The sequence below is a fragment of the Aythya ferina genome (assembly GCF_964211825.1).
Source record: "Aythya ferina genome assembly, chromosome: 10".
Taxonomy (NCBI): domain Eukaryota; kingdom Metazoa; phylum Chordata; class Aves; order Anseriformes; family Anatidae; genus Aythya; species Aythya ferina.
The window spans coordinates 10425436-10449503 of NC_140306.1; the positions used below are offsets into that span (position 1 = coordinate 10425436).

The 24068-nt window shown below is 44.4% G+C and overlaps 1 long non-coding RNA gene across 1 annotated transcript; it reads left to right on the plus strand.

Moving 5' to 3' along the window:
• The first annotated feature begins 1822 nt into the window (after positions 1-1822).
• Positions 1823-10350, plus strand: LOC311441936. Its single transcript, XR_014696336.1, has 2 exons — positions 1823-2006; positions 8061-10350. It is a non-coding gene; the product is annotated as an uncharacterized lncRNA (long non-coding RNA).
• The last annotated feature ends 13718 nt before the right edge of the window (positions 10351-24068 follow it).

A 24068-nucleotide genomic window follows, 5' to 3' on the forward strand; every position in this document is an offset into this window, starting at 1 on the left:
CTATTAACACAAACATTTTAGATTGTGTAAGAGTGCTCATTTTGAAAGTTGGTACAGAAGATCTAGTCCAATTTAATCTCTGCTGTTTATTCTGATCTTTTATTCAACTTCTGCAACTAGATAATTTGTGTTGGAATTAATAAACTCTACTCTTTGTTGTGATAAGTGCTAATTATTGTTTTCAAGGCAGTTAATTTGATCAACAAATAACTAGTCACTAGCTAGAGAGATGTGCTGCTGAGAAACAGTTTTTTTCCTGCCTTGTTCACAGTGACTGCTTAGGTACGTGTAATCCACCCAGAAACCTCACAAGTAGGGTCTCTGTGACATAGATGCAGTATATTTGTAGAGGCAGGCAGTTTAATCAGATGGGCAGACAAAGAAAGCACAGTTAGGGCTGCCCAGAAAAAAAACATAATTCAGTTTCAGTAGGAAATGCCAAAATTATTCACCAGAAGATATGAGGGAGCATGAGAGAGAGCTGAACTGCTAGTGTGGTGGCAGGCAGTTACTGGGGATGTTGGCTGTCCTGGTTCAGGTCCCAGAGCTGCTGGTTTGGTCCCTCAAATTGGCCATATTGAAATGGTGCTCCTTTCTTGTTTTCTTGCTACTGAAGCTTCCCTTGTGAACTGAACATCTTGATTTTACCAGAAAAGCTCTATTGATAAGCTAATGTAAAAGACAGAAGTATGCAGAACTTCATAGTCTGCTAAGGGTTTTACTTAAGTGAGGTGTTGTTTGGGGACTTACTGAGGTCATGTAGCTATGCAGCAAGAGCAAGGAGTGCAATCCAGTGAGAGCACTTCTCTCAACTTTTGTCCTTGAGGAGCCCTTATGAGTCACATCTGTGTCCACACGAATGGAGGAGCCCTGGGACCATGGGTCACGAAGGTTAGTACAGGCAGTGGACGACTCTCCATAACCCCTTTGTCTCTACTCTCTTGCCTGGTCAAGGTCTTCCTCCACCAGTCAAAACTTTCCTGTCAAATAAGCTTCAGATTTTGTCTTTTTTTTTTTTTTTTTTTCCCAGATATATATTTTGTCAAATGGGAATTTTCAGGAGAACTGTCTGGTTTTGTTCAAACCTCAGCAGCTATCTTTGAATTTGACTTTTCCCTCACTTTTCAGCAACCCCAGAAATATGATTTTTCATGACAAGGCCCTTTTCATATTCCAGGGCAAATGCAACACTGGAGAGATGTGAAGACTCAGCTAAAGTTTTTAGGGCCTTTAACTGGAGGCAGCAACAACACAGCGACAGTTCTGACTAGTGTTGCAATGTGACAGCTACCATCGTGAGGGAAAAGAGAAAATATTGCAGAGAAAAGATGTTCAGATCTTCTAGGTCATATTCTCAGTCGTTTCTAAACTGTACCCTCCACCTTGCTTTGCTTTCTCTGGTCAGAAATATTGTTTAGGCAATGCAGTGGCTTTAACTCCCCTATATTTTTTGGCAGACACAGGGACACTGGTGGCTGCCTTGACAGAGGTGGAAACGTGACTTGCAGACCCGATGTCCTGCCTCGTGTTTGATCTGCGAGCCTGTGGCTGCCAGGTTGATAAGCAGGACACGGATTTGGAGCCTGTCCCATTCAGGCTCTGAGTGCAGAGACCAAGACAAAAAAAAAAAAAGGTTTCGCTCAAGTGAAGTCTCAGCTCTGTCAGCAAAGGCTAAATTCTTATGGAATTTGTCAGAGCCATGGCTTCACCCTGTTTGTACTTGAGCACCTCCCTGCTCAGGGTTGATGACTTCAGGCTGGCCACAGGTGGGATGTGTGATTCCCCCCAGGGCCTGGGGCTAATTAGAGACCTCAACTGAAGGCACCTCCAGGCCCCTGTAAGGGGAGTTGCTAATGCAACTAAAATTGCTAATTATTGCTAAAGCTTGTGGCTGGCCAGGAGTAATTATTTGGGTGCAGACCCCTCTAAGACCCCTCAAGGAAGGAGACTGCAGGGAGGAGCAGCTGCCCTGTGCAGAGATGTTTTGAGGAATGAGCCTTCAGCAGGTACTGTGCTGGGGAGGCTGTCACTGACACTGTTGAACCCCTTGAGGTTGTTTTTGAGAAGAGGGTCATTGTAGGGGTGAAAGAGGCTTGAGGCAGGTGGGTGAAGACTGTTTTCTGGTGTTTGAGCCACATGGTGATGAACCGTGCTTGGCTGGGAGGAAGCTGAGGTGCTCTAACCAAGGTGTCTGAGCTGAGGGTCTGGGTTGAGCCTGGCCTAGCCCAGGGGGATGTAAAGTTGGCCCCTGGCCAGTTTAGGTGGCCAGAACTAGGCTGCATCACAAAGTGTGACTCAGGGGATCGTGCTCCTGTCTGGATGCGTGCTTGTTTCTCTTCTCCTGGCACGGAATTGAGGAATTCCTCCTGCTCCACTGTCATACTGTGAAAACAAACCTCAACTCTTCATTTTCCTCCTCTCGGGATAGAGGAGGCTGTACGCTGAGCTTTAAAGGCAAGCATATAGGCTGTTTTTGGGGAAGTGGGGAGGAGCAAATGCAATTTAGCCTCTGAGCTAGAGAGTTTCCTAGTGCAGGGCACAGTCCAGATTTTTCCACGTGTGGGCCTGAGCCCAGACATCACCCTGACAACACGCGGGAACATAAATACAAACAAAAATAATTTCCAGATGAGGGTTATATGCAATGTCTTGTTTTACTGGCATTTATGCTTGCTTATTTGGCTGAAATCAACAATCAACTCTGCTTATTGCAGCAGGCTAGCAGGAGGATGCTAGGAACAGCGAAAACGCCAGTTCAGCTGAGCCCACATCCCTGGGGGATGGAAAGCCTATGACAGTCATCTCAGAGAGGCTCCACACAGTGGGCAGAGGGAGGCAGGGACCAAAAACAGCCTTATCAGTGAAACCTTTTTCAGATTCTCACCTGTAATAGTTGAGGAACTCTTTGGGTCTCATCTCATGAGCCTCTTCTCATCTGACCATGTTCCTTCAGGACCCTCCTTGCAGGTTTGCATAGGACTGCACCCTCAGGAAGTGAGAGCAATCCCCAGAGGACAGGAGGTTTTGCGCTTCTTTTTTTTTTTTTTTTCTTTTTTCCACCTTGCAAGTGATATTAGAGGGTTTTAAGGTATATCTCAAACTCCTTTTTAAAGTCAGAATATAAAAACTTGATTTCTTATGCTCACATGTGTATGTACATAACTCTTTTTCTATAGTTATTGTTGCTTAGAGCAGCATATTTCTGTACTACCAGGATGCTTAGACATGATTCTGTATTGCAGCCCTTAGTAGAGATTCTAGTCTACCTGGCCACTGAATTTCCTGCTCTTTTATCCCCAGCAGTTCAGGAACATCATGGAAAACACCAACTTTAAGTTGGTGAGAGGGGGGGAAAAAAAAGGCTAACTGGTGTGGGGTGCCCTTGTGTGTACTTATCTCTTACTCTCTGGAAAAATTAGTCTGTGGCTCTAGCCTGGTTTTATTACAATAGCCAGTCCCTGATGTTGCTGCTTTAAGACTATGAGGTCTAAAAATAACTGAATAAATCACTCAAATGAGGCAGTAAGCAAATAGATTTGCCTGCCTGTTTATTAATAAACACTTGCACCCGAATCTATATTTCTATATTAGAACATGGCTCTGTGTCTCCTGTGGGTATAAAAAGAAAAACACCTGGCAAAGAGCGAGGGCAGTAAGGCAAGTACAAAGTTTCCACAGTAAACATATTTGTGTTTGCTGAGCAAGTGTTGCCTTAGGAAGGCAGGAGAGGCAAGCAGCGAGCGCTCGCTTGCAGAGCCTCGGATTACCAAGCACGGGGAGAGCTGACTCTGACAGCTGCAGGTCTGCAGATTGCAGCTAGATTGAAACACGGGGAGTGTTTTTGGGAGAAGGAACTCACAGGCATCCTTCCCAGCCTCTTTCAACGCCGACCATGTGCATGCAAAGTCCAAGTGCACTTCCTCCTTGGAGTTTGGTTTCAGAAAGCAGCCAGGGGATAGTGCAGTAATGAAGCTGAGCTTTTGGTGGGTTTGTTTGTTTATGTTCTGGGGTTTACCACTTGGAGGGTTCCTCCTCAGGATGGCTCAGCATGTGCTCTAATCCTCACCCTTGTGGAAACAGCTCTGCTGCCTTGCAGAGCAGTCCTTTCTCAGTCTCAGCATAGAGGTGACCCATAGCAAACCTTTTCTGGTTGGACCTGTGTTTGTTTACTGGCAGAGCTGTAATGTGGGGGGAAAGGACAAAGGAGGCAGGGAGGAAGCTGAAGATGACTGTGCCTGTTGTAGGGTCTATGGGGAAGGGTTGGGCTGCCCTGATAGTGAGTGTGGTATGCTTGCTGTAGGATAGAGGTAGCTGGAAAAAAAATAACTGGATATGATCATCCTGATGACTCCTCTTGCCTTCTTATCACTGCCAACGATGTATGGTGTATGGCTTTCCCAGTCCCACTCATGTCTCTGCCCCTCACAAGGTCAGCTGAAACTTGCTGAATGAGGGACAGAAGGGTAGCAAAAAGCAAGCAAGGTAGCATCTGACTGGGATGTGTTAAGACGCCTGGCCAATTTCAGGACTGTCTGGGTGTCTCAAGTCTCTATATGCAGTTTCCTAGCTCTGCAAGTGAGACCCAACAGCTCAAGCAAGGATGGTATATCCTTATAATTAAACAAATTGTTTTGCATTAGATTAAGACAGTTTCCCATCAACTACCTTCAGCTGTAATGGTGCAAAGCTGATGACAAGCTTTCATCAAAGCATGATCTGAGCACATGACAGGCAGCTGGGCCTGGGCCTGGCTCCTCTAATGTATTTATAGAGCTTTGGGTTCCCCTCTTCCACCAGCAATGGCAATAAATATTGTTTTTGTGAAACTGTTGATCAATATAATCATATTTCACAGCTTAATTTTACATGGTGATTTTCCTGACTACAATGTGTTGTGTTAGTGGCTACTATCTGCAGTTGAGATCTGTCTGCAGTTCCCTCTTGGGAGAGGAGTATCTCCAAGTCAGATTGAACTTTTTTTTTTGGCTAAGTTTAGGAGTAGGAAGTAGAGAAACATTTTTCCTTTTAATTTTCATTAAGAGCTGTGTCCAACAGGGATAGGTATAGTCAGACATGTGGGACCTGGTCAGAGTAGGTCAGAGCTGCAGGAATTTGCTAAAAGCAGTGGTCTACAGAAGTCCCCCTTCAGTATGCGACTGCCAAAGATGTGTTACTTTGATCCTGAAATAGAAGATGACCAAGTGAGGTATCTCTGCAGCCTTCCTTGGGGTGTTCTTGCTCAGCTGGAGGGCAAGCATAAAGTAGCCTCAGCTAAGGGGTCCCACCCGGGTGTTTACAGGTTTTCATTGATGAAAAGTTTCAGTTAATGTTGAAAGCTGGGAAAGGAGTAACCTGCCAGGCATCTGAAAAAGCACTGAGGGAGGCTAGACATGTTGAAGCAATAGGAGGGGATGGGTCCTTTAATTTTGCTGCAGCAATCTCTTTCCATTTGGTTCTACTCACTGGGCCCAAGGCAAAACGTAACTTGTCCCAGAACAGTTGTCCAAAGGACAGACTCTAATGAGGTTAAAAATGAATCACGCTCATTCTCATTAGCTCTTAAAGTAATGTGTAATGCCATTAGTTTGTGGAAATCTTTAAGAACAATATCCTTAGACATGTGTTTCAAGTGTTTGTCCGACATAAATGATCAGAGGAAGTGGCTCCTTTCCTAAGTATGGTGTTAAATGATTTCTGGTAGGAGGCAGCTGTTGGAGCCTGTGTCACTGAGGATTTGGACTTTATTTGGGATATATATGAAAATCTTAATGGTCTCATGGCTGCACAGCTATTTCTGAAGTAGCTCCACAAGGCAACCACTAATACAAAGTGAGCTGCATGTTTTTAAACAAATAAGAGGATTTAGGTTAAACATTAACTTTTGGTCATTTCAGCTCTGATAGCTTTGGCCTTCAGGTTGATCATTTAATAAGCTCCTTCCTGTTGCTACAGCAACCGCAACCCTGGAACACCTTGATGTTCAAGTCAGCAAAAAAATAAAATAAAGCCTGTTCTGAAATTTGTTTAGGCTTCTATTGATAAGTGTCTGTGCTCAGAGTCAATTGTTCAGGCAAACAGGGCTTGGAAATGTACCACGGGGTTTAATGCAATCCTTGCACAACCCCATCCCAATCCATCGGCTCTTGCGCACAGCTGAGAACAAAACTTATATTTTTTTGCCCTTCTGACATGCATTAAGCCATTCAGTGATGTTGTTTCAAGAAAGCAAACAGACTCGTTTGTTCTTCTTGCTGAGTTATCGTTGTACGCAATGTAATTCTGGCACAAGAACGTGCATGCCCTCTTCAATCTGCTGTGCACCAGTGAGTGAAGCGCGATGCAGATTTCCTTTTAGAAGGACAGCTTTCATCTGCATCTCCTCCCAGCATGTGCTTGAACACAGCACCATGCCAGATCTCAGCTGCCTTGCCTTCTGTCCCTTTCAAACACAGCTTCTGCCTAGAAGGTCCTTTATTCTTTGAGCCCTCCCAGTTTTAAAGCATTTGAAACTTACCCTAAATGTTGATTCTATTTTACAAACAAGTTTTGGGGTAGTTTCTCAGCTGGTGTAAATTAATATTGCCTCGTTGGATTCACTGCAGCTGTGCCATTTAATGCCAGATGAGGTTTGGGTCAGTTGGTTTTGCAGCAATAGAAACTTTCCAGTTCTCTTGCCTTCTCTTAATTTTATTCTTAACCCTGTGAGTTCCTCTCTCTAATTTTCAAGGACAACTATTGTTTCATATTGCTATGTCCGGGCAATTGCATCTCCATCTCTGACATATGCAGAGGTCCACAGTTTAGAGGGGGAGCAGTACTCACTTTTCTTTCTAGGAAGAGTGTGCATTCTCCCTCTCTCTGAGAGGTAGCAATATTTTAATGAGATGTGGGGTTACAGATTTATAGCTGAGTGCTCATCAAAGCTGATGGCAAAGCTGTCTTTAGAGCACAGCCCTGAGGGCATCTTGTTTGAGTTGTATTTCACAATTGTTTTTAAATGTAAAACTTCATGGCTTGATTTACAGTACAGCTGGCAGGAAAGTGTTTTTTGTTGTTGTTGTTGGTTTTCCCTATCCTAAAGAACACTTGAAACCTTCTAAAATAGTCCTGCTCCATCGTGAGGTGAACCGATAGGTCCCAAACTGGAGTCCATTGGAACTAGCTAAAGCTCCAGTCATCTGGATTCTCCTGGGGAAGCTGAGGCACATTTCAATTGGCAGTCTGAACCCAGGCAGCCTGAATCAGTCTCCTGTGTTGGGGTGGATGGCCTGGCTAACAGTGCTTTGCTGCTTCATGCTTTTGCTTCCTGCTCTGGTTCTGAAAAGTACACCCTGGACCTGAGATAACGTTTTCCCTGAGCTGTCACTGTGATAGCTATTCCCAGGAACTGTTTCAATTTCAGTGAGTCTGCATTTTCTGTCAAAGTAACATTTTTGTCAAAAACCTCCAGACTGTTTCTCATCCAAAGCCTTCTGAAGTCAATGAAAAACATTCCTCTTCAAGAGAATTTTAATTATTCTTAAGTATATCAGAATAAAAGCATAATCACATTAGGAATTTGCTCTCTTGACAGAGGTCCATATTGATCTTTTTTTTTTTTTTTTTATTTTGCACTAATGAGAAGTAGGAATGGGGCTATCGGATAAGGATCTGGACTTCCACTTGGTCTGAAGAAATAGGGTATGAGACAGGTTCATGCCTGCCAGAAAGCTTGTGTTCCTTTCCCTGCTGGAATAGTCAAGCAAGGACAGCCTGCTTCAAAGGACAGCCTTGGTCACACAGTAATGTTGTGGTCAGATGTGTGTTAATATAAATCCATGCTGAATTAAAAAAAAAAAAAAAAAGGCAAAACAAAAACAGTTCATAAAACAGAAACATGGCCTTTTCTTCCTCCCTTGAAACTTTTGGCTGATAGAGCATCATAGATCTTAAACATGTCTGGAAGATGTTCAAGAGGCAACAGTTGCAACATCATCGCTTAAGGAAGAAAAGTACATAATTAAAAACAAACGACAATAAAAGAGAAATGAAATCACCTCTCCACCTAACTTCTTTCACAGGCATGCATGTGTGTACACACACACACACATTCTCTCAAAATCTTGGTGAGCTATTAGCCTGGACGTTACTCAAGTCTTGGAGTGATCCAGTTCTCTTGGGAAGAAGAAAGAAAAGCTGCCAACTTCATGCATCAAGTGGAACAATAATCCTGAGCTAAGAGAAAAGCTTCCAAGTCTTCAGATGGTGAATTATTTATCTGCTGACATAGAACAATACACACTTTGTAGTTGATGTACGAGATTTCCTATGTGCGTCGCATTAGAAAGCGTGGGGGTGTGGAGTTGTATAATTATACTCCTTTTTTTGACAGGGGAAACACCCGCTCCCTCCATGGCTTTAAAATCTATAATTAGCCACAAGGGAACCTGAATGTCTCCAGCAGCCCTTTCTGAGGTGTTTGGTTATGTTACTAGGACCAAAGGATGCTGTTGGCAAAAGTTGTTGGAGTCAAAGCCCTGGGATTATCTGTCAGCCCCCAGGGTGACTCCCCTGGAGCATCCCAAAGGGCCCCAATCAGTGCACTGCAGTTGCTTTTTAATTTCTTCCTTTTTTTCTCCTCCTGTGTTACTTTTATTTCTCTGACTTTGAATCTGTCATAAGGATTTTGTCTTTGAGACTGCCTGTAAAATAACTCTTACCACTGTGCTGTTGGGATGATAATGGAAATGTGGTTTGTGACTCAGCAGGGAATGCCACCTTAGGAAGTGAGTCTTCATTTCAGGATGGCCAAGCCTTGGCCCTGAAGTTGAGACCTGGCAGAAGGCAACTGCTGTTAGGAGTTGATTGCCTGAAGCCCTGAGTGGCAAGAACATGGCTTGTTTTACCTAGGAAACACCTGAACTCTTGTGACTTAGTCAAAAACAACAACAGAAAAAAACAACTATATAAATAGCACCAGTTATCTCAGGGAAAAAGACTTTGTATCCTGTCACAAAGCTTTTGAGTCAGCTTTTAATTGCTTTAATCTTTATTGAAGGTAATATTCTTCTGTGGACCAGCTGCACTACTGCCTGTGATCAGCAAACTGGTGCTGTGCTCCCCAGCATCCCTGCAGCAGGCAAGATGCTGCTGCAAGAACTGCTGGAAATAAACCCTGGTACTGCCCTTATGCAAAAAAGCACCCCCTGTGGATAATGTAAAGCCAGTTTATGGGACATAAAAATACTTTGGAGATGTTCAGCAGTGTTAAACACCCCCATCTCCTGATAGTCTCTTAAGTGCACATAGCTGCTAGATAGATGTCCTCTGCCTGGCTGGTAACACTGTGCTGGCTTTCTCAATGGAGAGGCCCAGGGCTGAAGAGAGCAGCTGGTCGTGGGGGTCAGGGTCGTGGCGCATTGCATTGCCATTGCCTGTTTGGGAGATCAATATAGGACTTCAGCCTCCGCCACTTCAGCACCTTTCATTGGGACTGTCCTCACTTGTGTTTAATGTGAAACAGGTCAGGTGTGTCCCAAGATCCCAGTCTGGGGAGTACAAGTGTTTTGTCCAGCTTGCTCACATGAGTTGATTCCTATCTGGATGCGTTGTCTCTGCTTCTGGAAACTGTCTTTTGATTTGTAGTCCTCAAAGCAGGAGAGCATGGAAAAAAAACAGGCATGGAGGAATGAAAACAAGATGAGGATGCAATAGCTCCATCTCAGGTCCTGCTGTAAAATAACTTCATGCATTGGTTTTCAGAGAGCTCGGTGACAAGCATGGGGCATCTTTTAATTGAAATATTGTGGACAGGATACCAAAAACTATTTTTGTCTGTCCAAAGGAGCCACTGTCAACTTGTGAGGTGTCTTTCAGAATAGGAGAAGGCTGCGTGGAAGTGCAAGAAAACATGGTGTGGGGCTGTTTCCCCTCTCTGACCTAATCTGAAGACTGGTTCTCCTGGTGGTGAGGTGTCCAGGCTTTAAACAAGATAGGAGACCATTTCCAATTTTATACTAATCAGGCCAAATGTCAACGAAGCTGATTTAAATCCATTCCCTCAAGCTCAGCTCCCTACCCGGGCTGTTTTGCAAAGGAGTGTTGATTACGATTAGTGCTGATAATCACTTTTCTGATAGAGGTGTTATAAACCATGGTTTTATCTCGTGGTATCAGCACCAGCAAAGGGAGAAACCACAGCCATGAAACTTGACACCACTTGCTGCCTTTGGTCACCCAGCTTGGTGCAATAAAAGAGCTCACAAAAATCTCCTTTCAGAGCCTTTGCTTCCTTGTCTCAGGATCACAAACACCTGCAAAACTCTCTGCAAATATCTAATCGCCACCTGTAATGTGACTGAATGGCGGCACCATTCCCAGCCTTCACCACCTTCACTGTCCTGGGCAGGGATTGCCAAAGTTGCTCTTTGCCTTCACTTTCTTTGAGCTTATGCAACTCTGTTCAGCATGTTGCAGAACAGCCTGGTGACTGATGAAATAGCTTGCAGAGATGACAGGACGCAGTGTAGGTCTTCCCACAGCACTCTTGGAGCAGAGCCACGTGTTGCTGTGGGTTGGGGTCTGTCAGAAAGCTCCAGGCTTTTTGACCCACGTGTTCGTGCTAAGCACAAGGTGATGATCTGATATTTGGAACAAGGAAAAAACTCCTTGGACCTTGCAATGAGTTTGTGTTTGTATCCAGAACTGATGTTCTTTCATACCCTAGCATTTTCTGTCTTAAGACCCTCCTATTCTACAGGCTTGGGATCCCACCAGCATACAGGCATTTTGCAATACATGCTCAGAGTGATCAATGTGCCAAGTGTACATGAGGAGTGGGAGTAACGTGAGGTCATTTGGCCTGCTGGCATCTCCAAAACCCTCTTGACCCAAAAATCTATGTATGCCCAGGTGCCATTTATTCAAAGTGGGGGGGCATTTGACACGTGCCCATGCCTGTGTTCTGTTGGTGGGGCCAGCTCTGCAGTGGGATGTCAGCAGGAGCTCAGCTGAAACCTGCCTCACTGGGCCCTTTTGTAAACTCTAAGATAGGAGATAAAGAGCTGATTTCCCTTGGAGAGATGTGTCCTGCTTCTAAGAAGGTAACTGCCTCAGAAATAGGGGTTTGTAGGAAGGGCTGAGATGCTCTTCTGGCTGTGCTTAAACCTCATTTAGTTAGTGACATTTCCACACAGGGAAAGTGGGCACAGAAGCAGCTGAACCTGACATTACCTGTTGAGTTGGTCTTACCATTGCTCTGGATCACTGTTTTATAAATACTTCATCTCCATGAGAAGGTGCTTGCTGCAGCATGTTGGAAGCTGATCAGGCAGGAGCTTTGCCTTCGATTAAAAGTACGAGAGAAAGGAGCTGTCTAGTTTCGTCCACGTGTTTTTTCTAAAAATCTTTGAAGAGAAATGCTGTTTTGCATTCATTTAAAATATGGTTAAACTGCAATGAAATGCTTGAGTGCTTGCTGCAAGATATCTGTACATCTGCCAAAAAGCAGGGATGCAGAGGGAGTGATGCAGCCTGGTGGCATGTCAGTGCTGATCCCCCTGTGCAGGAGGGGGCCACCACATGGTGCTGCTCCCAGCAGACCTCACACCTTTCTGTGTGGGTTGTGGTGCTGAGGGGATTTGTTGAGGATGCTGTGGCAATGCCAGATGTTGTCAGATCCAGACAACTTCACTTCTCTGAACCTGGAGGAGAGTGCTTGCCTTCCTACGCTGAGGTCTGGTAGGAATCCCGTTCCCAACCAGCGTAAGAGCAAGCAGATTTTGTGCCTCCAAGAGGCTGAGCTTTGGAAATTTCAGCCTTTAATTCTCACTGGTGTGTGTGCTGACAGCAAGTCTGTTCCTCCTGAGCAAGGCACTGCCCTGGGACAGCTGACAGGGTTCACTGAACTGGAAACTTGAACCTCTGTAACTCTTTTTGGACCCTGTATCTGCTTAGCAAGTCTTTCATTTTAACCAGTGCACTCATGTGGCACAGTTTTAATCCTTCACTGCTTTTGAAGAACAGTCACTTAAAGCAAAATCTCAGCCTTGGGGGAGTCAGTGGAAATTTTGTCGCTGACTTCGGGCACTTCTTTGCCTTTTGTGTCCCCACAAGGGCACTGAGTGAGCGGAGGGGAGAGCTCCCGTGTGTCTCAGGCCCCAGGTGAAGCCAGGGGGCTGGGAGGAAGAAGTCAGGGTGCCCAGCTGTGCATTGAGCTGCCTCTAACGAGGGCCTCCTGCCAAGTCCAGGCTAAAGTGGGTAATATGTACTTTACATGCCCCATACACACAGTCTCTCCTCGCTCAGCGTCAAGGCCACGACGTACCGAGCGCTTCTGTGAGAAAGAAAAATACGCAGGTAAACAGCGGCAGCCCTTAGCTCCAAACACGTCTTGGTTGGTTGCTCCTGTTTTCTTGTCCGAGGAGTGGTTCAGCTAAGGGAAAGGTGATTTGAAGCATTACCAGGGCATGGAAAACACCTATTAAAAGTGGAATGCTTTGAAATACTGGAAATGGCTCCCTTGTGCAAGAGTGGCTGTTTGCCTCGGCCACTGACCTCTCCTTAGAGATCCTCTCCTCTCAAAACTGTCTGAGAACTCCAGAGTGATCCCTGACCTGGAGGGAGCTGGAGCTGGGCAAATGTCCTCCTCCACAGGATCCAAGGGGCTATCTGGGAGAAACAGTGAACAACAAGAGCACCTTTGAACCCTCTGCAAGTATCTAGAAACACGGTGAACACTGAAGAAAGGGAGGGAAGGGAATAGGACGCTTACTTTAAGTAATTCAAGTTTGAGTGTCAGGAGTAAAAGGCTTAAACTGAGTGATGGAAACTGTAGATTTAAATGTCAGGGTATATTTCCTAACAGGGATTTCTGTCAAGCTGTTGGATAATCCCAAAGGAAAATGGTGGAAATCTCATACGTAGATATTTCTCAAATTAGGTTTGGATAAAGGCAACAGAGAACAGATTCTAGCAAAAAGCAGTTGAACTAGATAATCTAGGAGTATTTCCCCATCTCTAAAGTGTGATTTATGCTATAAACACTGCCAGACCCTGCAAACTAATCTGTTGTGTTAAAAGTGACTCAAACATGATTGCTTATATTTTTATACCCCTCATGATGTTAAGCTTTTGGTTTGCCAGGAAGAGTTGGAGTATCCAGGACACACTTTACTGTGAATGGGTTTCATGAACTATAATTACCAGGCAATAAATCCATACAAGTGGGAAACCTCTCAGCTCTTGTGCTGAATAATACGAATGGACAGGAACAGACTTTTCTGGGGGTTTATGTTTTTGTGTGAACTTGGAAGGAATTGAAACACAAATGCTACTTTTGAAGGGCCAGTTAGGGCAGAGGCCACAAAATTGTTCTTTACATTAACAGTAAAAAATGTATTTGCACAGCTATTTCTTGGATGGAAGCTAGTGCACCAACAGCTGGTTTTAATTATGCAAACAGATGCAATAGCTGAGCAATTACAACTTGATCACGGGCCCATGAGAAGCGAGGGGATCTTTAGCAGTCCGTGCTTAAACTACTCGTGTTGGGCAGGATCGGACCCCCAGGTGAGAGATCTTGCACTCAGCGCAGCAGTTTGGGAAGTGGTTGAGAGTAAGACTTTTCCCATGGCAGGCTCTGTTCGTGCTCTGGCACATCACTGTTTAATTTGGGGGTGGGTATGGGTCCCAGGGAACGCCCAGCTCAGCTGTGGTTCATTGGCTCCCTTGGACTTTCTTCCTGCTTCCAATGGCGTAAATGACAGGAAAATATGACTAGGAGCATCCCTGGGCAGTTCCCTGCCACTATTTGGGGGAGTTGGTAGCTGTATCTTGCCAGGGAAATTTGCTACTGATCATCCTTGTAATTACTATCAGGGTAGTGGATTTATGAGAGACCTCAATACAGGTTTCATATTACTACAGACACACTGCAGAGAGAGTCTCTTGTCCAAAAGAGTTTAAAATTTAAACTCAAATATGGAGCTATTGGTCTGAGTGTTTTATGCACAGATCACCAAGTACCAGAGGACTGCCAGGCTTACCACCCCACTGAAGGCAACTGGACTTCGATTGTCAGTGATGATATGAGTAGGGTTAAGCCTCTACAATTGGTGTTTCTTTATTCAGTGTCTTCAGTTATTATTTTTCCTCTTCCTGTACCTTAAGGGGGATGTACAGGCTATCACCAGGTGGGCCACAGCTTCATCTGCAAATAAATGTATATGTCTACAATATACAGATGTATACGTATGCATGTGTATGCATACACACATATATCACACACACACACACATATATTTACACCATACAGAATTTAAAGAGAGAGAAGTATGAGCTCCCAGCTGCCCAAGTGAAGCATTCTTAGTATCATCAGTCACAGCACTGCGCTGGAGCAAAGACCTAGCACTGCTGAGAAGGACAAATATGAAGTTATCAGAGAAAAGATGTGCAATTCCTTGTGCATTCAAGGAATTGTGTGAAAACCCAGCCTTCAATGGCTTATCATAAAAAGCCATGGTTTCTGCAGGTGGTTCCAACCACTCTTTCCCCTCCTCTGCCCCAGGACAGAGCCTGTTCACTGTGTCCAGCTGAATTGAGAGGAAAGTTGTCTTCTGAGACAGTCCAGCTGTCAGGCTCTGGGTCTGACCCTGAAAATAGGAGCTCTGACCCAGATGAGGTTGGGCCTTGTTGCCTTCTCAATCTGTTTAATATTGCTATCAGCTCTGTAGGAGGATTGTTCCTGGCACATGTGAGAGTACTGACGAAGCATTGCTGTGCTGATTAAAACATGTGCAAAGCAAGCTGTGTCAGGTGCTGCCCTTCCACCTCAGGGAAGTCTGCCAAGCCTGGATGGCCAGCTGAGACCTTCTTCAACCCTTTATTAGAGATGAAGGAGGGTGGGAGACTTCAGAAAGTAGGCCTGTCCTGTTGCTTTTAAACACCACTTTGCAAAAGGCTGACTCAAACTGTTCTTTCATGGACAGTGATGGTGATGCCCACCCAAAGCTCTCCGACATGGCAATGTCTGGCTTGGTTTCTCCATGACAGAAAATCATGCTGAAGTGGAGGTCCTCAGGTTGGGTTGAGAAATGGTGACGTAGCTGTTGGAGGAAAACATACAGGCTCCTACCCTTGGGCAAGGCGTTAAGCCTTCTGCCATCTGGTTGGTAAAATTACAGCTGGGACCCAAATCAGCCAGGTTCCTTCCTTCCCATGGCTGGACCTGGCCCTGCGGAACATCCTGCCTGCATCTGGCTTGCAAGTGTCTCACTTTCCTCCTCCTGTCCCTTTGGTGCAAATCCCCAAATCCCTCCCCACGTGGTAGAGAAGGGGACAGGGGGGCGGATCTAATAGGGCTCCCCTTTAGAGCTGTCTGACATTGCATTGCCAGCCCTGTTCCTTCCAGTCCTTCTTCCTTTTCCACCTGCAGCTCCACGCTTCTCTTAGCCTGCTCCCTCTACTTTTTCCATGTGCAAAACATGGTAGGAATTCAGTCTTGTTTTCCTTCTTGTACTCCTGTTTAAGATCGTTCCCTTATCACAAGTTCTTCCCCTACAGGTATCCTTACAAATGATATCTGAACTACTGTCCTAAGCTAGGAGAAAGTGTCCTTGTCTGTTCGGTAATGACTTCTGGCCATCCCAGACCAGGTGCAGGAGCTCTCTCAAAGAACCTGAGGACATGCAGGAGTGAATAACCAGGAGGTGCTGAGCACCATGTGGAATCAGACCTGGCAGGAAAGGGTATCATAAGGAGAAAAGTCTAGGCTCCACATTTGGTTACTCCTCTGCCATATGGCCTGGGGCAGACCATTAACCTTCATTCCTACCTGCCTGATGGGAATAACATGTGGCCCACTTCAAATTAGAGTGGAGACCTCTTAATCCTTCCAGAATTACACCCTTCCTATGCAAAGCCTGAGTTTTATTAAAGATCTTAGACCAACCTTTACCTCATAGCGTTTGATCACAGATTTTTTTTCTTGGCTAGATGTTTCTTTCATTGCAATTCCTGCTGTGACTTTCCCAACACTGCCCTTTCTGTCAGTCTATATATTTTTCTGTTTGGAACTGTAGATCTCTGGACAAGCAGTATCAAGTATTGTTTTGAATATTGAGCAATTAGATGATAGAAAGCTCTTCCACAGAAGCCAGTAAAATAGTCTCTGGTGCACACAGTTATCACAGTGCTTTGGTGCTCTGTTCCCTTTTGCTTTATTAACCCTGGCCCTGTGGGCATTGAGCAATGAGCCAAATGATATCTGTGCTGCACGTACAGTCCATTCTGCTGGCTATTTCTACACAGAAAAACTGCAGGTCAGATTTCTGAAGCTGCGTACTTATACTTGCAAATATGTTTGCAACATTAACATAAAATAACTTATGCTTGCAGATATTCCTGGTGTATGCACGACTGTTTAGCCAAGAAATGGGCATGCACTCGCACTGATGTGAATAGGAGCAATTTTCCTCTGTACGGTGGCTGTAGCTGCAGCAGGAATATTCTACCCCCTCTCTAACACCTTGTATCTGCAGCTTTTTTTTTTTTTTGATGGTTCATAAAGTGACTCTGAGGGAAATGTTATGCTTCCTTTGTGTGAGATCTAGGGGATTTGTGCTTTTTTTGAGTAAGCAAGCAGGATGTTTTCCAAAGAGGGACTAAGAGAATGACATGGAAAAGAGCTGTCTGACAGGGTAGGGCACACATTCTCCTGTAGAAAAGCTTATTTCAGTATCACACAATGGGCTTTATTTTTACTTCTGCTGGCTTCTCTGGGGCTTTGTTGGCTACATGACAGCAACATGCGAACAATATGTTACTCATCCAAAGCTACCTGGCATGACTTACCCGAAAAAAGAAGAGAACAGTGAATAAATATGGCTCAGAAGGAAGTGACGACAGCACCCACATTTTCAAATAGGTTAATCTTTGTTTAAATTGTGTTTTGATGAAGAAGGATTAAACGATGTGCTGGAAATGGCACAGTATGACTAATGAGAGGATTCACAGTTACGTGATAGGAAATATCAGAAGGGATATAAGCCATCAGGCATCCACACACTGGTGGACTGTCAGGAAAACATTTTGCTGATTGGCACACGATACCACTGTTGGCTGTTTTTCTAATCTTCCTCTGAGATGTTTCAGCCCATTAGAACTATCTCTGGAGGATCCAGAGATGAAAACGTGGGCTCAGAAGTATCTTGTAGCAGCTCCAGGCTACGGCTGCGTGAACAAGTTGGCCTGAGATGAGTTTGGGCTGATTTCTGGCCTGTCCGTTCCTCTCTAGTCACAGCCCAGCTGCTCACCTTGACACTGCAGAGGACTGAAAGCATCTTCCTGGGTGTTCATGGCCAAGGAAGCACACTGACATTTATTGAAGGGTAGGAGCTGCACGCAGGCAGATCTTTCTGGGATGGAAAACTTGTGATTTGTTGTTTGTGCTTGGGCAGGAGGGACAGCAGGAATGTCATAGCCCTATTGAATTGGTAGGGGAGCTAAATTTTCAGTTATACGATGAACATTAATGTCATGTTGCAATTCTATGCATATTTCCTTAAGAATTTTCCAGTCCTTTATTAGACCCTTTAGTCTGGGTACCGATAGTGTTAGTGACATATAATAATAATTAGTTCTACTTTACAGAAAGTAGCGCTGAAACAGAGCAATGACTTAGCGGGTGCTGTATTGTTAAAGTCACAGCTGTGTTGGTATTGCAAGACTTTGGGGACACCACAAAGTTTTACAGTCAAAGTCAGTCAGAAGACAGTGAGACAGCACCTGGCAGCCCAAACCAAGCCCTAGCAGCAGTGCTCACACACAAAACAAACCACCTTTTCTTCCTGACAGAGATTTTGGTCACTGATTCCTATGGCACTGGATACACAAAGGAAAATTCCTGTATCAGGAAAAATCCTTCAAGAGAGAGAAGAGGTCTCTATGCTCTGTTCAGTTCAGTTGCAGCATTTCAAGACTTATCCAAAACCTAATGGATCAATGGGAATCCTTCCAGTGGCTTCAGTGAGGTTTTATAAGGCTGTAATTCATGGCCTGGTTGCCGCGATTGTGCACGTACCTCTCACAGTACCATTGAGGGTTGTGCCTCTGAAAAAGATTTAAGCAAACAGGGCTCCTCATCGACAGTTTGCATACGGCAACAAGTTTCCTCACTTGAGAACGATTTGATAGCGAGGTTTGTCTCCAACTGTCTAAAAGTTTTCTGCAATAAGTGAAGGGAGAAAAAGCTGGTTTTGACCCCACTTACAGACGGCTTCCAGCTGTATTAGGTTTTAGGCTACTTTTCTGATAAGAGGTAAATATTTAACATTAATGCTAAAAATGCCTTAGGATTAAGGAGTTCTTTGGAGTTTATGTGAGTGTTTAGCAAGGGACTGCAAACTGTCTCCCGATTCAGAGGAGAAAGAGCATGCTCTGGTGTAAAGGTTCAGGTTCCCCCGTGGTTATTTTCTTCCCTTTGGACAAGGGTCTCAGCAGCATGGCCTACCAATCCTCCTGCTACACCTGATTCTCTGTTTCTTTTTTTCTCCTTGTGCTTTTTGAAGAATCTGTCCCATCTGTTTTTTTAACCATGCTGCTCATTTGCCCACCAAACCCTCCCTTTGCTCTCCAGCACCCCCCTAAGCCTTATTTCCACGCCAGCCTCAAAGCCAGCTGTGTTCCTTAAAAGCCAAACAGGGTTTTAATACCCAGTCAGCTAAGAGAGGCTGGTATTGCGTGGCAGCTCGTGTACCTGCTTGCACCCACAAACAAGGCCCTGCAATCCTTGCCTCCTGCTAGAAAATAACTGGGTTTGAAACCACAGAGCTGCAGACACAAAGACAGGGCTGTGGTCGGGACAGGGCTGACTCTCTCTAGGCAGCATTTAGTGATGCAGGATTAAAAAAAATAAAGATCACAGTACGTACTCTGTAAGAGCGTATATATATATGTGTGTGTGTAAACCCAGAGCCACGCACATTCATAAACAAACCACAGAACACACTGCAATGCTTGAACACACTCCAGTGTGCCTATGGACATCTTGTTCTCTCCCTCCTTGTGTCCTTGAGGTATCAGGTTTCCTTGTTTACGCTCTGCCTCATTCAGGATCTGGAATTCCTAAAGAGAAGCAAAACACAATCATGTGACTGAAGACTCATTTCCAGGAAAATCGGAAGAGGTTCTAGGAAAGGTCAGCGCTCACGTTCTCACTTGCTCCCATCAAAAGACAGGATGGAGGAGAGAAAACTGGTGTGAAGTCCCTGATCCTTTGTCTCCGTGTTAAGCCTAGGGTCAGCTCTTAAAGGAAAATTTAATGCTTAATGAGTTTCTTAGTCCTTATGTTTTGTTTTTCTCTTCTTTAATGGTTTATTCATATGGAACACGTCAAACTGAAGCAGGATTGCTGCCTCCTGGGCTGTCAGTTGTTCCAGAGGCTTTCTTATCTTCTGTAGGGTTATTTTTGCATGTGCTGCCACAAGTGGTCACGGCTCTGGCTGTGCTATCACTAAAAAGACCACATGAGACATCCAGATGACATTGCTTATAGGGGACTCCACGTTAATGTACTAATAGAAAAAACAAAACCAGCAGCCCCAGGTCCCATATACCAAGAGCATAAATGAGAACATTGTTAAAGCTCTTCTCATTTTGCAAGTGCAGAAGTGGTGAACCTTGATTGGGGTTACCTGGATGGGTAGGATCTGGGTGCCTGGCCATGTGCTTTCAAGGGCTGTGTTCTATAGCAAGTCTGCAGCACTACATGTCCCAGGACCCTGGCATCTCTCTCCTTGTGATGGGGCCACTTCGGCTTCCTCAAGGAAGCCCCTCTACTTTTTTAGAGGCTGTTGTCATGGTTCCTGGCACACTCACAGTGTTGCTGGTCATGGATAGGAAGGTGTGTGATGGACACACCCTGCTAAAACCTAACGCTGACATGCCTTGATCAGGTAAGATGATGATGGATATGGTGGAAGCAAGTGGTAGAAAATGCAATGGAAATCCCTAGTTACCTAGTCAATGGAAGACAGGAGGACAGTGCTCACAGGTAGGATGTTGGTAGAAGAAAAGTAGAAGTCAGTTGGTTGGCCCTGCCCCACGGGGCCATTTTGGCTATTGCTGCCATGAGGGAGGGACATAGTAGGGATGCTAGCTATTCTTGGGAGCTACTGTCAAATCCCTCCTACAGGCTGCAGCTGCAGTTTCCAGCCCTCTGATCCTGATGGCAGCAGCAGGAGAAATTAGCTGAGCTTCCTTAGGTTCTTCATTTCTGTTTTGCGCGTTACTTGTCTACCTACAACATTTCCTAAAGGGGCTGTGCCATTCCTCCTTAGGGTGTGTGGTTCTACTTTTGGCCATGCTGTTGTTAAGTGCCCAGCTGGGCTAAGAGCATGTTTTCCTTCGTCCATCGTTTTCTCCAAGTCCAATCTGGCCTAGAAATCCCTTTGTCATGCCAGAGACTTGTCTTTTCTCAACAGATGCTATGGCAGGCTATCTTTAGCTGTATTTTGGGATTGATAAATGAACCCTTGGATGATGAAAGATAACTCATTTTGTTCTGGTAACATTGTGGTTAACAGCAAAAATTCCAATTGTATAGATTTCTGTGCTGTAGCTGCATGTCTTGGTGCTTTTTGGTGTTGATTTTTTCTTCTGGTCTAGCTCCAACAAGAGCATGTACAATCATGCTTAAGTTTTAGCAAGAATCTTGCAAAGATTCTCATGTGCTTAAGTCCTGTCTTAGATCCAGGCTCAAACTCTCAGCCCCAGATAGGAAGGACCAAGTTTGTAACAATTCTCTATTACTGCACAAATCTGCTGGAAAAATCCATCTGTCTGGAGAGCTGCAGCAGGTCAAGGGTTTAAAACATTCCCCAGACATCCTTCACTTGTGTAACCAGCTCACACATCCACACAGGCAGCCCGCACAAAGTCCCGTTGCGCTGTGTCAGTATTGCAAGGGTCAGTGGTGAAGTTGCAGGGGAGAGAAGTACCAACAAATCTGCAGTTAACACACCGCTGCTCCTTTGCTGTGAAGTGAGTGGTAGGTACTCTACACTCCAGTGACCATTCCTACACAAATCGGTGTTAGATTATGGAGCAAATCCAAGACTTGGAGAAGCAATAAGGAAAATCCGTACCGTCTGCAGTCTTTATTCATGAGGCATGCTAACTAGGTGTTATTCACACAGGTGCCTGTAAAATCTGGAATGTGCTGCTATGTTATGAAAAGAAAAATTGTAGCTGTAGCATGGTAAATACCTACAGCACCTGATGTGGAATTAATTTCAGTAAATCCTGATTCACTGGCTGAAGTCTAGGCTGCAACATAAAATTCACCATACTGCCTGAGATCAGGGCCTTAGCTCCTCTTGCTGATAGTGGCCAGTGGTGGTTATTTGCAGGCAGAGAAGAAATAGGTATGGCTAAAGCCTGTATTTTCAGCTACAGCCAGCAGCAAATTAGGGACTTTCTAAGCCACAAGTTCCTTGTGGGTCTTCAGGTTAATGCTAGAGATCACCCACAGGCTGATCCTCTGTTTGAACACACTCGTGCTTTTGGCCTCCATAATGTCCTACAGCAACCAGTTTCATAGGTCCATGAAGCTCAGCATGAGATATATTTGTGTTTATTTTAAATGTATGTAGTAGTATACTGTTTTATGTAGCGCTTTTGAATGTGTTCCCTTGCCCATGCAACAACAGCAGGTAATTGTTCCCTGAGTTCAAGTCCCTTTTATCAGTCAGTTGTCTCACTGCTGGGTTCTTGGCTACTCACAGAGGTGAGACTGTGAAGAGAAAGTCCTGGACTTGAGAAGCCGTATCCCAGAAGATACCAGACTGACTGCTATGTCAGAGTTTGCACAGAGTGAAGTCTTGGGCGCAGTCTGTTTGCTGACCAGCAGCTGCCAGGCTGCAATTCCAGCCGGTTTGAATCAACAAGCCTGGCTCTCATTTTCCTGAGATCTCATCAGAGCTGCTATCAGCTTGGATCCGACCTGGTGGATCAATGAAAGTTATGACGCTATATGGATTTGTTTTTCAGTGGCATTGATAAAAGAGTGTTGCAAGATCCTCATCTCAGACTCAGTCTGGCTAACTGAAGGTTGTGAAATTTCCAAAGATGACAAGGGGAAAAAAGAGCAAAAAAAGCAAAAAAAAAAAAAAAAAAAAAAAAAAAAAAAAAAACCACTCTCCTGTGTGTTGCAACTCTGAGTGCAATCAGTTGCAAACAATAATTCTCTCACTGGACACTCGGCTTCATTTTAGTTGGGTCCATGGAAAGTAATTTCTATATATATCAGCTAGATGTCTGACCTGAGGGTTGAAACAAAGAAATGTGCTTGCAGAAATGTTGCAAATGCAAAATTCTGGCACTGAAGTCCAAGTTCTGCCCTTGACTAATGTAGTTTGTCTCAAAATTGTGACCACATTGAGCAGTTGTACAGGGAAAGGGAAGAACTGAACCATTCTGAAGAACATCTGTAAGATCCACTAGGAATGGAAATACTTGATTAATGTGCAACACTGAAGCGAAGATATTTGCTGTGAAACAGCTCCCAGATCTACACTGCTGCTTCAAAGCATTCCTCGTCATCTTGGACAACCATGGCTTTACCTGCTCTGTGCTGGATGAGAGGATCCAGTTCCCTTTGCTCAGCATTTCCTCTGCTCTCTGAAATGCTCACCTATTCTGCTAGCCCACTAGCTGTGGGCTGGTAACTGCAACATGAAAGTACTGTGTTTAATTGGATCCGATTCCCACAGCAAACTAATGAAGCATCTCTGTTATTAATGGGGACGCTTTAACGGTTGATCATGATATAAAGACAGGAAGAGTTTACTGAGTTTTCAGTGATATTGATTGGATTATGGCAGAGCAGAGAAGCCCTAGTCTTAGGCCAAGGTCTTTGTGAAGGTAACGTACAGGCAGTCCCTACCTCAATGAGCCTGATCAGAGTTTAGCAGGACTTTCCCAAAACATTCCTTTAAAGAAATTCAGAGGAAGGAGAGAAAGGGAAAGGAGAATTTGCACCTGGGAGTTGAGGAAAACAGCAGAAAAGCTCTGGGAAATTCTACTCCAGCTTTTGCATTTGGCTTCATGGTAGGATTTCAAGTGCTCAGAAATCCCCTGGAATATGGTCCAAAACAAAAAATAATCTAATCAAATCCAATCTCATCCAATCTAATTTCACTTCTCACTATTGTGAAATCACCACAAAAGCATCTGAGACATTTTTACTTTTTTAAATGCTAAGCTTCTGCAGGATCAACTCACACATATTACTGCTGTATAGACACTGTTCCTTAGCAGAATTATCACTTAACTGAACTGCAGTATGTTGCAAGAGGAAATCCTTGTCAACGACAGCCATGGCCAGGAAAAGCCTTGTCAGTGTTTCTACTAGGATCACCATAAAAATGATAGGAATATGCCACATCATGACCATCGTTATATTTTTCCCACTGTGGAATTGCCATTGTAGGTGATCTTTCAGCAAGAGCAAAATATTGCAGTTTACTGATACCTCCATGGGCCTGATTTCAGTGACCTTCCACATTCATGCAAGAAAGAATTAAGACAATTCTGCAACTGAATCTGAAAGAGCAGGTGTAAGAGTAGGTCAAAGCTCTTCATATCTTTTAATGCAGTAAATAATGTTGTATATGTATTGTAACAACCACTTGAGGTGGTGCTTAACACTTCAGTTTTCCATTTCTCCTTAACAACTATCTTGATCACTGGATTTCTATATTTGTAATTGATGTTACATTGGACTCTGGATATGAAAACTAATGACAAGAGAAAGTGGTGGTAATTTCTGACTCAACATTTTCATCAATAAAAATCATTCTTAAAATGACTGACACTGCATTGGCCGGGGCAAAAGTCTGATCCCTTTGTACTTACTATATTGCATTAAATCATAAAATTGTACGGGGTCACATATAGCAAGGTGTGAGTGAAGGCATCAGCATCTGACGTGTTTTTAGTGAACCACCTTGAAGTTCTCAGAAGGGAGGTGCAATCAGAGGGTGAAGTGTTAGTAGTTCTTCCAGCTTTTTATGACTCCTGTTTTGCAGTGT